Source organism: Ailuropoda melanoleuca, chromosome 16 (genome assembly GCF_002007445.2).
Source record: "Ailuropoda melanoleuca isolate Jingjing chromosome 16, ASM200744v2, whole genome shotgun sequence".
NCBI lineage: Eukaryota > Metazoa > Chordata > Mammalia > Carnivora > Ursidae > Ailuropoda > Ailuropoda melanoleuca.
Genome location: NC_048233.1, coordinates 75,220,036 through 75,244,802, shown reverse-complemented (window position 1 = coordinate 75,244,802; position 24,767 = coordinate 75,220,036). Strand labels below are relative to the sequence as shown.

Below are 24,767 nucleotides of genomic sequence, written 5' to 3'. Positions count from 1 at the left end.
TATTGGTTCCCTGACTCCAATCTTTGGAGCTTCTCTGCGCCCCACCCCTCCATAATAGGCACAATTTCCACTTTCTAAAGAATGCCAGCAGTGGTTCAGCCAGCTTATCTACTAGGTCTCTGCACCCTGGAATGTAAATTAGTTCCAGAAACTTGAGTTCATTTAAAGCAGTTAGGTGATCTCCTACAATGCCAGTCATGTTTGATTTCATTCCCTGGAACTACAGTTCATTTTATCTTTTTCAGTCCAAACAGCATCCTCTTTAGGGATCCCTGGGTGGCTCAGTTGGTTAACGTCTGCCTTCAGCTCAGGTCATGATCCCAGGGTCCTGGGATCGAGTCCCTCATCGGGCTCCTTACTGAGCAGGGAGCCTTTTTCTCCCTCGGCCTGCTGCTCCCCCTGCTTGTGCTCTCTCTCTCTTTCTCTCTCTCTCTGACAAATAAATAAATAAAACCTTTAAAAAATAAATTAAAAAAAACCCCCCAAAACAGCATCCTCTTTGAGAAGACTAAATCAAAATAGAAGGTGAATGCTGTTTTTTTCTTTTTTTTAAGATTTTATTTATTTGTTTGACAGAGAGAGAGACAGCCAGTGAGAGAGCGAACACAAGCAGGGGGAGTGGGAGAGGAAGAAGCAGGCTTATGGCAGAGGAGCCTGATGTGGGGCTCGATCCCATAACACCGGGATCACGCCCTGAGCCGAAGACAGACGCTTAACCGCTGTGCCACCCAGGTGCCCCGTTTTTTTTTTTCTTTCATTCATTAATAGTATACCATCCACCTAGCCTTCATTGTTCTTTTTGCTACAGTGTAATTTTTAAAAGTTTTATTTATTTAAGTAACCTCTACATCCAATGTGGGGCTCCAGTTCAAGACCCTGAGATCAAGAGTCGCACATTCCTCTGACTGAGCCAGCCCAGCACCCTGCTGCAATGTAATTTTTTAATAAGGAAGACTTTTATATATGTACCTCTATGTTCATTGCAACATTTTTAGATTTTTTATTTAAAGTCAATTAATTAACATATAATGTATTACTGGTTTCAGAGGTAGAGGTCAGTGATTCATCAGTCTTATATAATACCTAGTGCTCATTACATCACATGCCTTCCTTAATGTCTATCACCTTGTTACTCCATCCTCCCACTCACCTCCCCTATTGCAACATTATTTATAATAGCCAAGATGTGAAAGCAACTTGTCTATTGATAAATGCATGGATAAAGATGTGATTGTATATATATATGTATCATACACATATATAATGGAATATTACACAGCCATAAAAAAGGATGGGATCTTGCCTTTTGCAACAACATGGATGGACCTAGATGGTATTATGCTAAGTGAAATAGACTGAGAAAGGCAAATGCTGTATAATTTTGCTCATATGTGGAATTTAAAAAACAAAACAAATTAAAAAACAAACAAAAGACAGAATCAGTTCTATAAATACGGAGAACAAAGTGATGGTTGCCAGAAGGGCGAGAGGCAGGGAGATGGGAAAAAAGGGTGAAGGGAAGTGGGAAATACAGGCCTCCAGTTAGGTAATGAATAAATCATGGGAATAAAATGTATGTCATAGAATACAGTCAATTATATTGTAATAGTTGTATGGTGACAGATGATAAACTCACTTGTAGTGAGCCTAGCAAAACATACAGAGATGTTGAATCACTCTGTTGTATACTTGAAACTAATGTAACACGTGTGTCCACTATACTCAAATAAAAAATTAAAATAAAAAAATTAAAAGGAAGACTTTTTATTTTTTAAAAAAGATTTTATTTATTTATATAAGAGAGAGAATGAGTGTGTGGGTCTCAATCCCAGGACCCTGAGATCATGACCTGAACCGAAGTCAGATACTTAACCTACTGAGTCACCCAGGTGCCCCAAAGGAAGACTTTTTATATTGTCTTCAGTATTTAGCCACAATTCTCAGTTTTTCTAGTCTCTTATTTTCCCCTTAATTTAATACAATTCAATAAATATTCATATATACATGCTTTGATCCAGGCACTTGGCTAGATGCTAGGAACAAAGAAGTAAGCGAAACAGATAAGTGCTCTTATGGAGCTTATAGTCCAATAAGAAAGGCGGATTTTAATCTAACAATTGTATGTATGAGAAGTGTCAGGAAAAGAGTGCATAAGAAGCAAATTAAGCCTAATTAAAAAGTTCAAGTCTTCTTAGGAAAAAAGGCACTTAAAAAAATATTACCAATCATATATAAACTCTTTCAGAAAAGACAGGAGGCAATATTTCCAAACTCATTTTATGAGGCCAGAATAATCCTGACTCTCAAACTTACAAGAAAACTGTAGCCTAAAATATCTCATGCAGATAGATAAAAAAAAATCATTAACAAAATGTTAGTTAAAAGAATCCAATGAAATATGAAAATAATAATAAATCATGGCTAAGGTGGATTTACCCACATGAACAGCACAGAAGAGAAAAATTATATGTCACTCAATAGATTCAGAAAAATAATAAAAATTTAAGTACCAATTCACAATAAAAATTCTCACCAACAAAGAATAAAAGTAAACTTCCTCAACCCTAATAAAGGGCATCCATGAAAAACCTATTTAATTCTAAAGACTGAAAACTTTCTGGCCAAAGCAAGGTTATCTGCTCTTACCAATTCTATTTAATATTGTAATGAGGTCCTACTCTGTGCAATAAAGAAAGGAAAAAGAAAGACCCCTACCGAGATTAGAAAGGAAGAAATAAAACTTTCTCTATTTGCATGTGACATGATTTTGCATGCAGAAAATTCTAAGGAATACGCAAAGAAACTATGAGAACTAATAAGTGAATTTAACAAAGTCACAGGATACAAGTGGAATATACGAAAAGCAATTATATTTCTACAGTCTTGCAATGAAAAATTGGTAAAGAAAATAACTTAAAACAATAATATTCTTTATAATATTAGCACAAAACATGAAGTATTTAGGGTTAAATTCAATAAAATGTGTAAGATCTATATACTAAACACTATGATGCATTGCTGAGACAAATACAAGAAGACCTAAGGAAAAATGTACTATGTCCATGGATTGGGAGATTCAATATTATGAAGTTGACAATTCTCCCCAAATTGATCTACAGTCTTCAAATCTCAATCAAAGTCTTCTCAGAATTTCTTTTCTTTTCTTTCCTTCTGTCTGTCTGTCTTGTAGAAATTGACAAGTTTATCCTAAAAGTTATGTGGAAATGCAAGGGACCTCTAAAGACCAAAACAATCATGGAAAAGCAAAAGCTGAAGTGTATACACTACCTTACTATAAAGCTAAAGTAATCAAGACTAAAGTTTAACAAGTAGATCAAGAGAACAGAATAGAGAATCTAGAAATGCACTCACACATATAAAGTCAATTGATATATATATATATATATATGTATATATATATATTTTTAACAAAGGAGCCAAAACAATTGAGTGGGAAAAGTAAAGTCTTTTCAACAAATGGTGCTGGAACAAACAACTAGGTATCCAGATGGTACAAAAAAGAACCTTGACCTCAACCTCAAACCACCCACAAAAATTGATTCAAGATGGATTATAGACCTAAACATAAAAGCTAGATTTCTAATGCTTTTAGAAGAAAATGTAGGGTAATACTGTCACAAACTTAGGGTAGGCAAAGATTTTTAAAAACTGGACCCAGAAGGCACTAACCATAAGAGAAAAAATTGATCAAATGGACTTTAAAAACTTCTGCTCAGTGAAAGACACCATTAAGGGAAAAAACAAGCCAAAGAATGGTAGAAATATTTGCAATATGCATATCTGACTTGCAACCAGAATACATAAAGAATTCCTACCATTCAGTAATTAAAACAACCCACCCAAAACTGAGCAAAAGATTTCAAAAGGCACCTCACAAAGAAAATGGCCAATAAAGAATTAAAAAGTGTTAAACATCATTAATCATCAGGGAAATGCAAATTAAAACCACAATGAGATACCTCTTCATATTCATTAGAAAAGCTAAAGTTTAAAAGTCTGTGCTCACTTTAGCAACACATATATTACAATTGGTGTGATACATAGATTAGCATGGTCCCTGTGCAAGAATAATAGGCAAATTTGTGAAGTGTTCCATATTTTTAAAAATAACCTTATAATCACTTCACAATATATGCATATATGAAATCATCACATTGTACATCTTAAATTTAAGCAATGTTACATGTCAATTATATCTCAATGAAGCTAAGGGAGAAAAGAAGACTGAAAACACCAAATGTTAGCAAGGATGTGTTAACAATAGGGATTTCTCAGACATTGTTGGTAGGGATGTAAAACAGTACAACCACTCTGGAAAAAGTCTGCCAGCAATTCCACCCTTAGATATTTATTCAAGAGAAATAAAAACATATGTCCACAAAGTTCAGCATCCTTTCATGAAAAAACTCAGAACAGATTAGGTATAGAAGGAAATGTACTTCAACAAAATCAAGGCCATTTATGGCCCACAGCTAACATACTCAATGGTGAAAGACTGAAGACTCTCCCTCTAAGATCAGGAACAAGACTATGTCTTTTCAACAATATAGTATTGGAAGTCCTAGCCAGAGAAATTAGGCAAGAAAAAGAAAGCCATCCAAATTGGAAAGGAGGAAGTAAAATCGTCTCTGTAGATGAATCATCTTATATAGAAAATCTTTTTAAAAAAATCCATCAAGGGGCACCTGGATGGCTCAGTTGGTTAAGTGTCTGCCTTCAGCTCAGGTCGTGATCTCCTGGGATAGAGCCCACCTCAGGCTCCCTGATCAGTGGGGAGTCTGCTTCTCCCTCTCCCTCCGCCCCTGCTCGTGTGTACTCTCTCGCTCGTTCACTCTCTCTCTCAAATAAATTAAAATCTTTTAAAAAATTAAAAAATTAAAAATCCATCAAAAAACTGTTAGAACTAATAAATGAATTGAGTTAAGTTGCAAGACACAAATCAATATATAAAAATCAGTTGCATTTTTATACACTAACAACAGACTATTTGAAAAAGAAATAAAACAATCCCATTTACAATAGTATCAAACACAATAAAATACTTTGGAATAAATTTAATCAAAGAAGTGAAAAATCTGTACACTGAAAACTGTAAGACTTTGATGAAAAAAATTGAAGAAGACACAAACAAATGGAAAGATACCTGTGTTCATGAATTGGAAGAATAATGTTAAAATGTTCCTACTCCTCAAAGCTATCTATAGATTCAATGTAATCTCTATCAGCATTCCAATGGAATTGTTCACAGCAATAGAAAAAAAAATCCTTAAATTCATATGAAACCACAAAAGACCTTGAATAGCTAACTCAATCCTAAGAAAGAACAGAGCAGGAGATATCACACTTCCTGATTTCAAACTATATTACAAAGCTATAACATAATCAAAACAGTACGGTACTGGCATAAAAAATTTACACAGACCAATAAAACAGAATCGAGAGCCTAGAAATAAACCCATGTATAGTATAGTGAACTAATATTTGACAAGAGAGCCAACAACACTCTATGGAGAAAGAACAGTCTCTCCAATAAATGGTGCTGAGAAAACAGGATATTCAGGCAAAAGAATGAAATTGGACCCCTACCTTACACCACTTACCAAAGTTAACTTGAAATGGATTAAGAATTTATATGTAAGAACTGAAGCTATGAAACTCCTAGAAGAAAACATAGGGGAAAAGCTTCTTGACATTGGTCTTGGCAATGATTTTTTTAGATGTGATACCGAAAGCACAAGGAGCAAAAGCAAAAATAAGTAAGTGGGACTACATCAAACTCAAAGCTTCTGCACAGCAAAAGAAATGGTCAACAAAATGAAAAGGTAACCTACAGAATGAGAAAAAATATTTGTAAGCCATATATCTGATAAGTCATCAATATACAAAATACATAAGGAACTCCTACAACTTAATAGCAAAAAAACCCAAATAACCCAATTTAAAAATGGGCAGAGGACCTGAATAGATATTTTCCCAAAGAAAAGATATTAATGGCCAACAGATACATGAAAAGATGGTCAACATCACTAATTATCAGGGAAATGCAAATCAAAACCACAATGAGATATCACCTCACATCTATAAAAATTATTAAGAAAAAAAGAGGTAACAAATGTCAGCAGAATGTGGAGCAAAGGAAACCCTTGTGTTGGGGAGAATGTAAATTGGTACAGTCATTCTGGAAAACAGTATGAAGTTCCTCAAAAAGTTAAAAATAGAACTACCATACAATCCAGCAATCCCATATTTGGGTATATATCCATAGGAAATGAAATCACTATCTCAAAGACATATATGCACTCCCGTATTCATTACAGCATTATTCACAATAGACTAGTCAGAAACAACCTAACTGTTGATGTATGAATGGATAAAGAAAATACAGTATATGTGTATAGTGGAATACAATTCAGCTATAAAAGAAAAGAAAATCCTGCCTTCTACAGCAATATGGATGGACCGTGAAGGTATTATACTAAGTGAAATAGGTCAGAGAGAGAAAGACAAATGCTGTATGAGCTCAAATTATGTATGGAATCTAAAAAAGCCAAACTCATTGAAATAGCGAGTAGAATGGAGTTTGCCAAGAATGGGGTTGGTAGAATTGGGGAGATGTTGGTCAAAGGCTACAAACTTCTAGTTATAAGATGAATAAGTTCTGGGGACGTAATGACTCTACTTAACAATACTGTATTATATACTTGAGAGTTGCTAAGAGAGTAAATCTTAAATGTTTTCACCTCCAAAAACAACAACAACAAATCCCCCACAAAAAACCCCAGGTAATTATGTGAGGTAATAGAGGTGTTAACTAACCTTACTGTGATAATCATTTTGCAATATACATATGTATCAAATCATCACTTTGTATACCTTAAACTTCTATAATGTTACATGTATATCACAACAAAGCTGGGGGGAAAATGTGCACAAAAAGACTTATACACAAATGTCATTAGAAACTTTATTCATAGTACCCAAAAACCACATAATTCACATGTCACCTAACAGGTGAACAAAGAACAAATTGTGCTATATTCATATAATGGAATACTACTCAGCAATTAAAAGGAACAAATGTGCTGGTACACAACACAATGTAGATGAACATTTCTCCAAAGAAGATACACAAATGACCAATACGCACGTGAAAAGATGCTTAACATCATTAGTCATCAGATAAATACAAATCAAAAGCATAATGAGATAACCACTTCATACTCACTAGGATGCCTATAATAAAAAGGACAGATAATATCAAGTGTTGGCAAGAATGTGGAGAAACTATAACCCATGCATTGCTGGTGGGAATGTAAAATGATGTAGCTACTTTGGAAAACAGGCAGTTCCTCACAAAGTTACACACAGAATTACCATATGACCTAACATCCCACTCCTAGGTATATACCCACGAGAAGTGAAAACATATGTTCACACGAAAACTTGAACGCAGATGTTCACTGTGGCATTATTCATAACAGCCAAAAAGAAGAAACAATCCAGCTGTCTGTCTATGGATGAGCGGATAACCAAATGTGGGACACCCATATGATGGAATATTATTTGGCCATAGAAAAAGAATGAGGTCTGCACCCGATACATACTACGCATGGATGAACCTTGAAACCATTATTTTAAGTGAAAGAAACCAGACACAGAAGCCCACATATTTTATGATTCCATCTATATGAAATGTCCAGAGTAGGCAAATCCAAAGAGACAGAAAGTAAATCAGGGGCTACAAGTAGGTGGGTGGGGGGAAAGTAACAGGTAATTAGTAATTAGTTACTGCTAATAAGTATGGGGTTTTTTGGGTAGTGGGGGGAGTTGGTGATGAAAATGTTCTAAAATTGATTGTGGTGATGGTTGCACAACTGCGTATGAATACGCTAAATACCACTGAACTGTACATTTCAAGTAGGTGAATTTTGGGGCATCTGGTTGGCTCAGTCCGTAGAGCATGATACTCTCGATCTCAAAATTGTGAGTTCAAGCCCCACGTTGGGCATGGAGTCTACTTTAAAAAAATTAAAAAATAGGGGCACCTGGGGTGCCTGGGTGTCACAGTGGGTTAAGTGTCTGACTCTTGGTTTTGGCTCACATTGTGATCTCAGGGCCATGAGATCAAGCCTGGCGTCAGGCTCCACACTCAGCATGGAGTCTGCTTCAGATTCTCTCTCCCTCTTCCTCTTCCCCTCCCACTTGTGCTCTCTCGCGTGCTCTAAAAGAAAGGAAGGAAGGAAGGAAAGAAGGAAGGAAGGAAGGAAGGAAGGAAGAAAGAAATGAATTTTATGGCATTCAATTATATCTCAAGCTATTTTTTTTTTAAAATTTTATTTATTTATTTGACAGAGGTAGAGACAGCCAGCGAGAGAGGGAACACAAGCAGGGGGAGTGGGAGAGGAAGAAGCAGGCTCATAGCAGAGGAGCCTGATGCGGGGCTTGATCCCATAACGCCGGGATCACGCCCTGAGCCAAAGGCACGACTGCGCCACCCAGGGGCCCCCTCAAGCTATTTAAAAAAATTTTTTTTAAAGACCCATTTATACAATCTTTTTCTGGGAGTTTTCTGTTCATTTCCTTCATGAAATTTTCTACAGAATTTTTAGTATTTCTTTTTCTTTTATTCATTTATATGAAAGAGAGAGAGAGCATGAGCAGAGGGGAGGGTCAGAGGGAGAGGGAGACTCCACACCGAGCAGGGAGCCGGACTCGTGACTTGATCCCAGGACCCTGGAATCATGACCTGAGCCAAAGGCAGATGCTTAACGGGCTGAGCCACCCAGGCACATGAATTTTTAGTATTTCTATAACTGATTTTTAGGAACTCTGCATGTAAGGAAATTAGCCTTTCATCTGTAATATAAGTTGCAAATATCTCTTCCTGTTTGTTGTTAATCTTTTGTTCTTATTTATAGGACTTTTTTGTCCTTTTTTTATCTAATGAAATACATCAATGGTTTCTTTTATGACTTCCAGGTTTTTTGTCATTCATATTTAGAAAGGCTTTTCTCTCTGTGAGATTATAAAAACATTTTCCTGTGGTTTCTTTGAGTGTATTTATGGTTTCAATTTTTACATTGAAATTTTTGATCCATCTGGAATTTATTTTCATGTAAGGTGTGAGGAAGGAGTCCAACTTTTTAGAAGATGGCTACTAGTTGTGCTCATTCATTTAAAATGCCCTACCTCCTCCAACACAGGTTAGTACCATTTTCATATTTGGGTCAATTTAGGGGCTTCTCCATTCTGGTCCATTGATTTTTACTTTTCTATTCATGTGCCAATAATGAATGTTTGTATAGAAGAGTGATGAAGAGCATATATTGGAGCCAACTTTCTGAGTTTAAATTTAACCTCTGCAACTTACTGGCTCTATGAGTTTGAGCAAGTTCATTGTAACGGGCTGTTGTGAGGATTAAATGAATTATTTTATCTATAGTGCTTCAAACAGTACCTGGGACATAGTGTTTTATGTTAGCTATTTTATTAATAAAATTTTATAGCCTTATAATAGATTCTAAATCTGGTAGAGCTAGTGCCCCATTATTTCTTTTCTTTCTCAGGATATTCCTGGTTATTCTAGTTTTTCTGTATAATCTTTACAATCAGTTTGTCTCAACAAAACAAGCAAACAAGCAAAATAAAATCCTGTTTTTACTGAGACCGTGCTAATTATAGATTAAATTAGGAGCACTGACAGCTTTATGATTTTTAAGTCTTCCTTTCCAAGAGCACAGTATGCCTTTCCATATGCCCAAGTCTTCTTTTAGTTTCTTCAGTAGTGTTTTAAAGCCTTCTTCATATAGTCTTGTATATTCTTGTTGGGTTTATTGCTAGGTATTTTATCTTCTCTTGCTATTATTAAAAGGGACTTTTCTTCTCATCTGAATATATAAAGGCTGTTTTTATTTTTAGTTTTTTATAAAGATTTCTATTTATTTGTTTGTCAGAGAGAGAGAGAATGAGCATACAAGCAGGGGGAGATGCAGGCAGAGGGAGAAGCAGGCTCCCTGCTGAGGAAGGAGCCGTCTCAGGACTCAATTCTGAGACCCTGGGATCATGACCCAAGCCGAAGGCAGATGGTTAACAGACTGAGCCACCCAGGTGTCCCAAGGCTATTATTTTTAAATAAATCATTGGTTTTAGTATATTCTGTCTAATTGCCTTGCTGAAGTTTCATACCTTTTATAATACATTTCAACTTATCTGGGGCTTTCCAGTTTAAGTATTTGTGCCGCTTGCAAATGATGTAATTTTCCTTTTCCTTTAAAATTTTTATCTCTCTTATGTCTTTTTCCTGCCTAATAGCATTGACTGAAATAGTCAGAAAACTGTAAATAATGGTAGGAAACAGTAAAGAGTGAAACTTTTTATAATTACATCTAGAACTCCTATTTCATATTTCCTTCTTCTGAGATGAAGATACATGAAGGCAAATAAAAGATGTAAAATTTTAAAGAAGAAAAAAATAAAGAAAATGAGATTTAAAAAGAATTTTTGATGTAAGAATTTAGAAAAAGCTCCTACATTAAAAAAAAAAGGCTATACAAATATAACTCTGCATAATCTATACTGTGTAAAAACACTCATGAATGAAAAAATATTAGACCAAGGAGAGAGAGACCTCAGGAGAAACCAAACTTGCTGACACCTTGATTTAGACTTCTAGCCTGGAGACTGTGAGAAAATAAATTTCTGTTGTTTAAGCTAAAAAAAAAAAAAACCCACCAAAAACAAAAACAAAAAACCCCAAGACAAACAAACAAAAAACCCCACTAGGAATAACAGCAAGTACATAAATGGTGAGTGCTGTCAGGAGTGGGTTTGGAGGTGATCATTTTTCTGCTTCATTACACCTTTCTGTACTACTACATTTCTACAATAAACAAGTATTTCTTTAATGATCAGAAAAACATAAACAGAAGAAAAAGCATTAATCAAGTATACTGCTTTTTGGCTGAATGTGGCTTTGGGCTTAGGGCTTGACATTTGAAATCCCTATCACCATGCTCTCCTAACTCAGTCCAGCCTTGTGATCTACATCAAAAATGCTTTATCTTTATCTTCCATCTGGCTAGGTAGTCTACAGTCTAATCTCATGATGATGTCACTTTTCTTCTGCTCTTCTTTTATCTGAATCCAGATGTTCTCAAACATGCTCCCACCCTCAGATTTGTGACTAGATACACATGCAGCTATAGATCTTTTTGATACCAAACTGCTTTGCTTCTCTTAAGTCTCTTAAATATATTTCTTTTTCCTTGCCCATGATTCCTCCCACAAGACCTCTGACCCACAGATGGAAGTATCCCACAGGCAAATCTGCTCTTGAGTACTTCTGAGCATTAACTCTCCTTGAGCAAGCATAGTTCTCAAGTTTTTGAACCCCGGGATGTCTCCTAAGACACTCCAAGGAAACCCTCTCCAGCCAAGATGATGACTAATACAACTTTTGGAGATACAGCGTTCTTGGAGGAAGTCCAGAAACCATATTGATTGGCTTTATTACAAATTCATACTATCTAACCTCAACTGGATGCTCACAGCTACTGGGTAATCCTTTTAGTCATCTCCTTCTGACTTTGTATTGCATTCTTTACAACAGCTGCTCCAGACATTTTCCATTCTCAAATTTCCAAACTAACCCTTTGCCCCAACTCCCAACTCTAAGTAGATATTTTACTGAGAAGATCGAAGTCATCTGATTTTTTAGTCCTTCAATTTCCTTCCCCCATGCCTTAATATTTCTTTTTGTCTTCAGTTAATCCTCACCTCTTCCTTCCCTTTCTCAGAGAAAGAATCTTTCCTATTTCTTACTAAGATTAATCTCTCCATCTGTGCTCCTGAGTCCATGTTCTTTCCCTTTCTCTGGGACCTTGCTCTATCAATTATCCCCTTACATTTGCATCTTTAATCTTGCCTTTACCATTAACTCCTTGTTATCCACCTGCACATGTTTAAGTGATCCCTTAATCTAAAAAATCTTTCAAAGACTACTCGCTAAAGCTTTCTTCTTTTTTTTCAAAGCCAAATTTCTCAGAAGGCTGTGCTGTATTCATTATTCTCCTCTTTCTCACCACCCATTCATTCACTCAGTAATCCTTTCAGTGTTGCTTCCATCATTCAACTAAACTATTCTCTTGAAAGTTATGGATGATCACTCAATCACCATAGATTTGAAGGATCTTTTCTTAGTTCTCCACCTGTGACAACTGATACCGTTGCCCATCTTTTCCTTGGAACTCTCCGCCTTGATTTCTATAAGGTCGTATTATGCTTTTTCTTTTCATACATTCTGATTGTTTCTTTCCTGATTCTTCCTCCTTCTCTCACATTTTTTTTTTAAGATTTCATTTATTTGTTTGGCAGAGAGAGAGAGAGAGAGAACAAGCAGGGGGAGCGGCAGGCAGAGGGAGAGGGAGAAGCAGGCTCCCTACTGAGCAGAGACCCTGATGTGGGGCTCAATCCCAGGACCCTGGGATCATGACCTGAGCCGAAGGCAGACACTTAATGGACTGAGCCACCCAGGCACACCAAAATAAATTCTGGAGGTCACTTTAGATAGCTTTTCAATTTATTGAGCAATGCCAATTTAGTTAGAAATTCTCAATTCTCAGCGTTTCGCATTTCTTTCCTTTTTTTAAAGATTTTAAAAACTTATTTATTTGAAAGAGAGAGAGAGCAAGCACATGAGCGGGGGTGGGGAAAGTGGGGAGACGCAGAAGCAGATTCCCCGCTGAGCAGGGAGCCCGATGTAGGGCTTGATCCAGGAACCCTGAGATCATGACCTGAACCAAAGGCAGATACTTAACCGACTAAGCCACCCGGGCGGCCCTCTCACCCTTTAAATATAAGAATCTCCCAAAGTTCTTCCCTTATCCCCCTCTATCACTACACTTTCATTCCTCAGTGATCTTATCCATTCACATGATTTAACTACTGACCATATTTCCTCTTCCAATCTCTGTATCAGTATTGAATTCCCCATGACAAGTTCATTTAAAAGGTGTGCTGGCTTTTCAAACTCAGTTGACTCTGAAATCAAACTACAGCAGTAACCCTTTTAACTAACTCCACTTATTCTGTTTTTCATTTTTCACTTTTTAATAATATGCTTATGCTGCTCTTTCTCGATTTTTAAGTTTTAGACATTATCTTTGGACTCTTAGCTGAAGAGGGCAGTTATCTTTTTTACCACCTACACACACTTCCCATCTTCCAGTCTAATATTTAGTACCAACTTTAGCTTAAAATATTCAGTACTTATATTCTCATGCTATATAAATATTGTTCATAACCAAGCTGCAAAGTCTCATACAACTTTTTGTTTTTCTTGGAATAATTGACACTTTCTTTGTTTGCTTGGAGTTTCTAAGTATTAAACACTACTTTAAAAAAAAAGATTTTATTTATTTATTTGACAGAGAGAGAGGCAGCAAGAGAGGGAACACAAGTGGGGGGAGTGGGAAAGGGAGAAGCAGTCTTCCCACCAAGCAGGGAGCCCGATGCCGGGCTCGATCCCAGAACGCTGGGATCGTGACCTGAGCCGAAGGCAGACGCTTAACGACTGAGCCACCCAGGCGCCCCTACTTATTTATTTTTTTTTAATTAAAGATTTTATTTTCAGGTAATCTTTACATCCAACGCAGGGTTCACATTCACAACCCAAATAAAGATTTATTTCTTTAACTGAAGTATTCATCTCTAACTCTCCAACTGAATGTAATCTAACACAACAGTCTTTTTAAATAGATTTATTTATTTATTTGAGAGAGAGAGAGCAGCTGCAAGGGGTAGAGAGAGAAAAGAATCTTAAGCAGACTCTGTGCTTAGTGCAGAGCCCTACGTGGGGCTCAATCTCATGACCCTGAGATCACGACCTGAGCTAAAACCAAGAGCCAGACGCTTAATCGCCTGGGGCACCCAGGTGTCCCTAACACAAGTTTTATCAGTTCTATTTTTTATATTCTTGTACACATTCCTCTAGGAGTTTTCTGATGCTCCAGGTTGAATTGGTTGTCTTCTAATTCTTCTGCACAAATGGTTGTCTGGGACTAGCCTTCATTATTATCCTACGACTTCCCTTAAACTCTCACCTGTGTTGTTGGATCCCTTGTTTCTAGATCCCATAATTTCATCTTTTTAGATTTATTCCCATTTTTTGAGGAAATACATCCTCCAGTAGTTTCATGAGAAAAGCTGTATGGGAGTTAAAATTTATAAGCTCTTGCCTATCTAAAATTTACATTCTATCTCATGATTGATAATTTGGCTTGGTCCAGGATTCTAGGTCAGAAATAATCTTCTCCTACAATTCTGAAAATATGGCTTTATTGTTTTTTTAGCTTCCCGTGTTGCTATTGAGAAGCCTGATGGCATTCTAATTCTTCTGTTTTCTTTTTTTTTCAATGTTATACTCCTGGACTGGGTCTCTAAGTTTCTTGTATCATTTCTCTTACTTTCCATTTTTTTGGGCCTCTTCTGGGCAATTTCCTCAACTTTGCCTTTCAGCCCTTCTATTGAATTTTTTTTTTTATTTTCTTTTTAGAGGGAGGAGGGGCAGACAGAGAAGGAGATAATCCCAAGCAAGCTCCATGCCCAGCACAGAGCCCCACTTGAGGGTCAATCTCACAACCCCCAGATCACGACCTGCGTCAAAATCAAGAGTCGGACGCTTAACCGACTGAGCCACCCAGGAGCTCCTGAATTTTTTATTTCTGGTATTCTAATTTCTAAGAACTCTTTTTTGTTCTTCTTCTTCTTTTTTTTAATAGCAGGCTAGTCTTATTTAATGGATCCAGTATCATCTCTTTTTCCCCCCCTGAGGATATTAATAACAGCTTTCTTAAAGTTTTCTTTTCCTTGTATTGTCACCACTTCTTCTGAGTTTCCTCCTCCTCTACCCTGTCAGTTTTGTCTTGGCTTCTGACTATCATGTTCGAGACTTCCCCCACATGACTGGTGATCTTTGAGTATGTCCATCCATATTTAGAGTGAGATATTAAAAAGCTGGTTATCTGAATGGATGGAGCTTGTTAACATTGATCTTTACTGTACAATGAACCGGTTGAGACCTGGTCATTTCACAGTGGAACTCCTAAACATCAGATTCATGGGGACTTTTTCTGGATTTACTTTAGTTTCTCCAGAAAATATTCCAGACTTATGTCTGGAGGGGATCCATTTGGCAGCCAGCATTCTGAGAGCTAAGCAAAGGCAGGGAACAGGGTATCAATATTTGGCATATAGACACTGTCTTAATCTCCTTGTTTTCATTAAACTATCTCATCTCTGCTCTGAGTCTCTCATTTCCTAGTTGAGAGTTCTTCCAGTTTAGTTTCTCCAAACTCCTAATGGATTCAAAAGGGCATTGACCTTGATGCCTGATGAAGGGGAGAGGATCTGGGGATCTAACTGCTCCATATAAAGGCTTTCAAAATTTTTTCTTGTTTTTAGCTTTTCCCACTCCCCAATTTCAGAGTACCTCTCACTTCCAATTCCTGACCCCTAGACTACTCTGTGGCACAAACTGACACCTTTCCCTTTTGTAAGTAGTTAGTCACCAGCTTTCTGTGCTAAATTAGTTCCTACTTAGCCATCTGCTGTCCAGCTTCTAAAATTTAGTTGACACCTGTCTCTTACTGTAATCTCTTCTCTTGTTCTTTTTGTCCTTTTGGCTTTCTATCTTTCTTCCCCTTTATTATAATTTTAGTGTGTTCTACAGAGAGAGCAAATAAACATGCATATTTGGCCTGACACTTTCTACTAGTCATCTATAACGGTTTACTTACACGTCTATTTTCTCTCCAACTAGATTATGAACTCCTTAAAAAGAGAACTATATGCTCCTTATCCTTTCAGTTCCAGCACCTAGAGTAATAACCTGGCACAGAGGGCACATTCAACAAAAACTGCTGAGTGAATGAAGAGATGAATGAATGAGTTCTCTTCATACCTTTCATCAACTCGCACAGTGCTTTGAACACTGAAAGCATTTAATAAATACATGAATTCAAAAAGGAAAGCCTTATGATTGACATTTTGTATTTAAAATTTCAAATATATGGTTCTCAGAAAAACTCGTTTGCATGATAAATATAGTTTACACAGCTACAGTATTTAGGGTGTATGCTACAAATTTAATGCAATCATGCTAACCAAGTAACTACTGAAGGGAATCCTGACTTCATTGTTTGGAAAAGTCTCAATCTTAACGTCCTTTTCAAAAATAAACTTTTGTTTTTGTTTTGGCCCCATCCTTCATGTCCTACTTTTTAATTTTTTTTTAATAGAAGAAGAAAGGGATAGAAATATATTAATCACAAATTAAAAGACTATACAAAAGCCACTGGCTGAATTGAGAACAAGCTTCTGGACAGAGATGAGAGAATTACAGAGTGCTCATACTGAGGTCTTCCATCTTCAATACACTAACATAATGAAATGCAGCCATAGCTTTTATGTCACTTTAGGTCAATATTCAGAATAATTATATTTACTTTTCTAGGATCTGCTTTTTAAAATGCTCAAGTATAGGGCACCTGGGTGGCTCAGTCAGTTGAGTATCAGACTTTGATTTCAGCTCAGGTCATGATCTCAGGGTGGTGAGATGGAGCCCTGTGAAGGGTTCTGAGCTCAGTAGGGAGTCTGCTTGGGATTCTCCCTCTCCTTCAGCCCCTCCCCCTGCTTGCACGTGCACATGCTCTCTCTCTCTCAAATACATACATACAGAAACAAACAAATAAATCTTTAAAAATAAAATAAAATGCTCAAATATACTAAAACATAGTTTGCAATAGATTCAAATAAAGGCAGCTTATTGAATAAGCTCGGTAAGAGAGCAAATTTCTCTACCACAAATAATATTTGCTTGTTACTCTAGATAAGCTGGTTTCCTCACTGACTTTTCAAATACCATTATCACTTCAGTGCTCACATGGCCTAAAATGCCCTCTTCACTTCTCCTAGTCAAATTCGGCCATCTCTCAAGGTCCAACCTGAGCCTCCTCACTTCAATAAAAGCTCCCATGTGACCTCCTCTTCCTGGGGACCTGTGGCACTTCTTTGAACCACATATCCTGACACCTGGTTACACTCTATAACACTCTTGAGTCATCTTCCCAACTAGATTGTATGCATCCTGGCAGCAAGGCCACAGCCTTCTTTTCTATATCTCATAACTCCTAGTACTAATTTGTGCAAATAGCAGATGCTCAAACAAAATTTTCTTTTTCTTTTTCTTTCTTTCTTTCTTTCTTTCTTTCTTCCTTTTTCTTTCTTTCTTTCAAGATTTTATTTATTTATTTGAGAGAGAGAGTGGGTGAGAGAGAGAGAGCATGAGTGGGGGGAGGGGCAGAGGGAGAGGGATAGCAGACTTCCCACTGAGTGGGGAGGCTAACATGGGGCTGGATCCCAGGACCCTGGGATCATGACCTGAGCCAAAGTCAGACACTTAACGATTGAGCCACACAGGCGCCCGCAAATTTTCTTTTTTTCAAAATAAAAATAGTTTCATTTTTATTGTGATTGTGAAAATGTTGCATTAATCATTATTAAAAAACCTCAAACAATATAGAAAGTGTGAAGAGAAAAGTAACATGCCAGCACTGAGAGAAAACCACTAATAACATTTTGGTAAACCTCTTTCCAAACATTTTGGTATGCATATAAACATGCACAGACATAAGATATATATAATTTTATATAAATGGTATTACACCATCCTGCTGTTCTGCAACCTGAGACAATAAATGTCGATTTTTTGGTATTACTTCCTTGTCCATCATTGCCTCCTGAATTTAATTTTATTTTAAAAGTAGAAATGTGCTTCTAAGGAATTATCAGCCAATTAGCATGACAAATAAGGTTGTGAACACTGGAATTAGGTATTTTTCAGACTACTAATTCTTTTGTCAGCAGACCCACTGTGATTATGTGACTAAATTCATCTACTTGTTCATATTTTAAGATATCGGTCACCTGGTAAATGTCTTCATGGACTACCCATTAATCTTTGTATGTTTTGTTACACATCTTTCCTGAGATTTCAATTAGCTAGTACATTCTTACATTCCTCCTGCAAGTGATTGGAGGTGGTGATAAATACTTTCCGGTATCAGTTTCGTCCCACTTGCACGGCCTCTTAGCACTAAAAGACTTTTAAATGATAGTGGTGATGGCAGAACCTACTTTATAATTTGTTCATGTAAAATCCATTAATACTGGGTTTTGAGAGAGAATAATTTAAAGCTCTGAAGGTCCTTTTTGGTTCCTATGTATCTAGAAAAACAGCACGCAACCCATGAAGTTCCTTCTCATCAATCTCCGTGCCAGATGAGAATTTCCAGAACTGTTTTTTAAATCAGGGCAAGGAGAAAAGAACAGGGCAGGGAATCCTTGCCTGCAAGAGCCGGCTTCAAAGAATTCAGTGTGCTGGGAGCAGCGGCCAACTGGGCGCGACTAACTGCACCCTTGCACCAAAGCCAGAGAACAAAGATGAAGGGTGAGGAAATGAAGGAGATTCTTGAAGTGACTTCCCAGGAGGAATCTCAGATCGGCCACACCCAGTCCCTTCATCTTGGTAAATAACTCAGCAAAACTGCAAATGGGCTGAGCTGCGTCCCTGCAGGAGCCTCTCCCACAGAGGGGGGATTTCTTCCTTACTGCTGCTACATGCAACTTCCCAGACCCGCGCTTGCCTGCAGGGGAAGTGTGTACTCTCCCCAAGTCGTGGCATGTTTATCAGATGAACAAACAAACAGCAAATAGCTCTTGGAGGGTTTTCCCTGTTTCCTGGCAGCAGAAGGACCGCAGCTGTTGTATGGTTAAATGGGGGATTTAGCCTTTTTAATACAGTTTTAGAAGTTTGTAGTAGAAACCTTCCTTTCTGTCCCTATCTGATGGTTAAATTGAAATCTGAACTGTTTCTTCCAAGACATCTCCAAGCTGATCTTATTGGAAATGGACTGCAAATAAGCATGGCCCATCTAATGATCCAGCAGGCATTCATGAATTTATTCACCCAGCATTTAAAGCATCCAAAACAAGCAAAGGCACTGACTGAGGATTCAGAGATAAAATATGCTGTCTCTGCCATCAAGGGAGTTAACGATGATACTTATCACAATGACACAAGCAGCTGGCATTGAGGGAGCGGTTATGTGCCAAGATCACTAACTGTTTTTATCTGTGATCTCACTGAGTTTTCACAACTTTGAAGTAGTATACTCTCCATTTTACAGACGAGAAAATGAAGGCCTGGAAAAAGTAACATGACCATGGTCGCACAGCTGTATCTAATAAAAAGTCCGCCTGAACCTAGGGCCACCTAACTCTAAAAAGGCTTTTTCTTTAGTGCTTCATGTGAAGCTTGACACTACAAATTTATAATCTAGATCGGGATGTAAGAAAGACAAAAAAATCCCTTTCTTCTTGACTCCACATGATATCTTAGTAAAGAGATTCTACGTTTGCAATAACTACACGTAAGATATGCTAGAATAAGTGCCAGAAGAGAGATCATTTTTGAGTGGAGGTCAGGGAGGGCCAGGAGGAGAGGATGTGATAATCACAAGGACTTTTAGATGGGCTACTTGAGCTGGGTCTACGTGAGAATGGGCAGGAATGTGACAGACATGCAAGAAAGTTCTACACCGAAAAGCAAAACGATGTGCAAGGGGAAGGGCACAGGAGTGTTTGGGGGAAAGTGAGTGTCTGTGTGGTTAGAGTCTAGGCTATGAGTAGGAACATAGTGGTTGGAAAGGCTGAGGTTAGATCAGGAGTGGCTTACAATGTAAGGTAATGGAATTCCTTATTTCCTTAGTAGGCAATACAGAACCATGGACATTCTAAGCAGGGATGGACAAGCCCGGAGCTGTGCTTTAGAGAATTATATTTATAAGAGATTTTGCAGTAAGTAGTTCTCAAGCTTCAATGGTTATCAGGATCACCTGCAGAGCTTTTAAAATGAGTGCGCCCCACAAAAAGTTCCAGAGCCACAGGAACTCTCATAAACTGCACTTAAAAGTGGAGAATGATACAATCACTTTGGAAACCTGCGAGCATGTGCTAAAGCTGAACACACACATTCCCAGCAATTTCACCTAACAGAAATCTATATACCAAGAGACATAAAAAAGTACGCTTAGAGCAACACTGTTTGTACCAGCCCCAAACTGAAAACAATCCAAATGCACCTACGGTAGGGCGGGTAAACTGTGGTTTATACACAAAATGGAAGTCTGTGTAACAACGATGAAGAACTGTAGCTAAGCCCAACAACAAATGAGAAATATAACATTGAGCAAAAGAAGCCAGACGCTGATTACATGCTCCATGATTCTAGCAATGGAGAGCTCAAAATCACGCACATAAAGGTTATGGTGATAAAAATGAGACTAATGATACCCTAGAGGAGATTAATGACTGGAAGGGGGCCTGGGAGAGGCGTCTGCGGTGTTGGTAATGTTCTCTATCGGGATGAATATTCTATGAGTATGTTTATTTTGTAGAAATCCATGGTGCTGTATGTTTATTACTTTGCATGTTTCTCTACATATGTTATACTGCAAAACATTTTTTTACTTAAAACTTTTCAAAAAGAAAAAAATGGCATAGGCCCAACCCAAAAGATTCTGATTAAATCAGTCTGGGACGCGGCCTTGGCATCACTATTTTTTTAAAAGCTCCGTAAGTGAACTTGATATGCAAGTAGGGTTGAAGACCACTGAGGTAGAGCAAGGACTGGAGCAAAGAAGAAGTTCAAAAGTTATTCAATGTTCCCCACACTTGAGAGATAATAAGAATCACCTGAAATGCTTGCAAAAAAAGAAAAGAAAAAAAGAAAGTCCCAGGTCCCTCCCTTGCTGACTGATTTAGTAGGTTGGAGATGGGCTCAAGGAATCTGTCCTTTTGACAACCTCTCCAGTGCTGGGTTAATGAGGCCCACCTCTCCGATTAATTAAGGTTCTAAATTAGGGTCAGGTGGTGGCAGTGGGAATGAAGAGCAGGTTATGCCAAGCAACATAAAACTGGAAAAGATTAAATTTTTAACACTACTTTTACTTGCTTTTATATACTGCCAACTTGAAATCCACCAAAACAACCAAATTTGAGTACGGTTTATTAAATTGACATCCTTAACCTAAGGTGGTTTTATTTTGATTCATAGTGTGTAAGTTTAAATTAGTCATTTACTTTTGTTTCTAACAGAACCACGAAATCAGGAGGTTTCAGAAGCCTAAGGCACACCATTCTGTTTTCTGGTACATCTACTTTAGAGAATGGGCTGAATAACATCTCATAGTACAGTCTCACTTCAGCCTAACTTTAAAAAAATTCTTGGTTATATTTTCAAAGGACTTCTAAATTCTGTTTATTATGCCCTTCAAAGCATGAACTATGTAGTAAAGCAAGTACTATACTTCCCCCAATGATAAGAATAATGATTTTTAAATTTTAAATAAAAGATGGAATAACCATATTTTTTTCTCTTGAAAACAGGTAAAATGGAACTTAGAGAATTTGTAGCTACCTTTCCTCCGTCTGTAAAGCAATGAAAGAAGATCACAGACAAATGCAATACATTCTTTTTTTTTTTTTTTTTTTTAAAAGATTTTATTTATTTATTCGACAGAGATAGAGACAGCCAGCGAGAGAAGGAACACAAGCAGGGGGAGTGGGAGAGGAAGAAGCAGGCTCATAGTGGAAGAGCCTGACGTTGGGGCTCGATCCCATAACCCCGGGATCACGCCCTGAGCCGAAGGCAGACGCTTAACCGCTGTGCCACCCAGGCGCCCCAATGCAATACATTCTTATACCTTAACTCCTTTGATCACATTTTAGGCTTTCGGGAAATCACTCACTGATCTCAGAAACTGAATGTCATATTTATGTTCATTTAGCATCAGAGCAGGAGCACTTGATGCTAATGGCAAGAGCACTTGACTGAGAGAATGACTGAATTTATCAACTGGCTGGGAGACATTGGGCCTCAATTTGGGGGAGGGGCTGATTTTTTTTTATCAGTCTGATAGGGGAAGGGCTGAAGTACATCAATAGTTTTCAAACCAGAAGACTAGAATTCTTCAGAGGCATTAATAAGGTTCTACAAATGTTTAATTTTAATATTTTTCTTATGAAAAACATACCTTTATTTAAAATCTATGAAAAAAACAAAATGCACACTAAATCTTTCGCATAGTAAATTTTATTATACCGTCACAACCGACCTGCGCTTCCCCGTTAACGCACTGTGGAGCTCCTTCTGTTCCACAAATGTATATATATGTTTGAACCTGTAAATGTGCCACTGATTAGAAAGCTTTTTATCTGCCTGCTTGTTTTCTTTTCTTTTAAATCCAGGACTATACTGACATAAAGGCTGAGATTACATAAAATCTTTAAATTCTACTGGGTGAGAGTACAGATGTTAACAAGCCCTCCTCTTTCTTGCCTCTATAGGATGTGGTTATTGAACCAAAGTAGGTTTATTACTTTATAAAATGTTTGATAATTATAAAATAGAAGTCTTCAAGTGTTAAGATACTAAAGTAAGAATGTAGTCATGTCTGAACTGGGACTGGAAAAGCAATGGCAGAGATAATTTATGGAGTAGTGGGTCATAAAAAGGCAGGGCACTAAAATGTCCTCAGATGCTGTGCAGATAAGCATGAGCAGTTAAAATTAGGGTTTTTCAAAACACTATAGGATAGATGTTATACAAATTGACACAGAATGTCAATTTTATTAGCATAAGACTTTTAGATTGCAGACCTTTCAGAGTTATTTACAGAGATGTCAGTAGTGATACCAGAATTTATCCTTTTATACTAAAGTTTTCGAAATGACATAAGGCAGTTGTCAGGACAACAGTCAAATGAAATCAATTGCTATTATTTCTACCTTAAATAAATTCATTAAATACAGGTTTATGAACTGGGAAATCTTGCTGATATTTTACATAATTCAAATAGCTCAATTAAGGCTTACAACACTGCCATACTTAGAGCCTCAGATAAAATGTTAGTGATGAATCAAAACAGGATTTGGACTCAGCATGCAAAACAAAATTTTTCTGCGCTGAAACTATGAATAAAAAGATGGCCTTGGTATTAGTCTGCTTGAGCTGCCATAATACCACAGACTGCGTTGCTTAAACAACAGAAATTTATTTTCTCCCAGTTCTGGAGACTGGAAGTCCAGGATCAAGGAGCTAGCAGGGTCAGTGTCTGGGAGTATCTCTCTGTGGTTGCAGAAGGCCACCTGCTCACTGTGTCCCCACATGGCAAAGAGAGGACACAGGCTCTCTCTCTGGTGTCTCTTCTTGTAAGGACACTATTCCTTTTGGATCAGCACCCTATCCTTATGACCTCAAATAACCTAAATTACATCCTTATAGGCCCTACCTCCAAATACAGTCACCTTGGGGTTAGGGCTCCAACATATGAATTTTGGGGCACGTAATTCTATCTATAGCAGCCTCTGAGGTATCTGATTTTTTTAAGAAATAACACCATAAATCAACTCATATATAATGTTATAAGACACATTTATTTTTCTGCAAACAATGAAATTTTTAAACTAGCTAAGAAAATTATTGATTTCTCCAAAGCGATTATTCGTCAATTAGGAATGTGAGCAATTGTTAGTTACATTAGTTACTCAGCTTTGACACAACAATTTACTATCAGTCCTTTTTTGAATATTTAGGCATATAACTAAACTAATTCAGTTTAACCCCCCCCCCAAATTGACTAGATGTCAAGATGTTAAAAACAAAGCTATAAGTATCTGCAGTTAATTATCTATGTGAATCACAATTTTCTTGACAAGCTTTTATCTCAAAACCGAATACTGGAAAGCTTTCCCCCAACATCAGGAATAAGACAAGGATGCCTGCTTTTGCCACTTCCCTTCAACACAGTACAGGAAGTTCTAACCAGAGCAATTAGGTAAGAAAAAGAAATACAAGGCATCCAAGTTGAAAAGGAAATGGTAAAACTATCTCTATTTGAAGATGACACCATCTTCTATGCAGAAAGCCTTAAAAATCTCTCTCTTTCACATACACACACACACATTATTACAACTAATAAATGAATTCTGAGAAGATGGAGGATACAAAATCAACATACAAAAATAAACTACATTTTCATAAGGTAGCCATGAAAAATGTGAAAAGGAAATTAAGAAAAAAAGTTCCATTTACAATTATATGAAAAGACTAAAAAATACTTAGGAATAAATCTAACCAGGGAGGTGAAAGACTTGCATAATGAAAGCTATAAAATACTGCTGAATGGGGCACCAGGGTGGCATAGCGGTTGGGCATCTGCCTTCAGCTCAGGACGTGATCCCAGCATTGTGGGATGGAGCCCCACATCAGGCTCCTCTGCTATGAGCTTGCTTCTTCCTCTCCCACTCCCCTTGCTTGTGTTCCCTCTCTCACTGGCTGTCTCTGTCAAATAAATAAATAAAATCTTTATTAAAAAAAATACTGCTGAATGAAATTAAAGAAGACTTAAAAGAAAATCATAGGTCCAAAATGGTGTCACTTAAGTTAAGGTCCTAGGTCAGTAAACCAAGACTTAATACCTAATCTAACTGCAGTTTCAACCCCCCAGGAATGTAACTTTTAACTAGTCAATATGGGAGTTACCTGGTGAGTAAGAGGAAGTTTACTAATAGACCTCTTCCAGTCCCCTTAGGAGGGTGACCCTTGCCTAAAACAGTGGATTCTTCAC

At 37.3% G+C, this 24,767-nt stretch overlaps 1 protein-coding gene and 1 non-coding gene across 3 annotated transcripts in view; one reads left to right on the top strand and one right to left on the bottom strand.

Moving 5' to 3' along the window:
• Positions 1–24,767, bottom strand: part of C16H11orf49 (chromosome 16 C11orf49 homolog) — a 185,841-nt gene that overhangs the window by 66,226 nt on the left and 94,848 nt on the right. The gene's annotated exons all lie outside the window — the stretch shown is intronic.
• Positions 4,020–4,123, top strand: LOC117796897. The gene has a single exon (XR_004621593.1). It is a non-coding gene; the product is annotated as a U6 spliceosomal RNA (small nuclear RNA).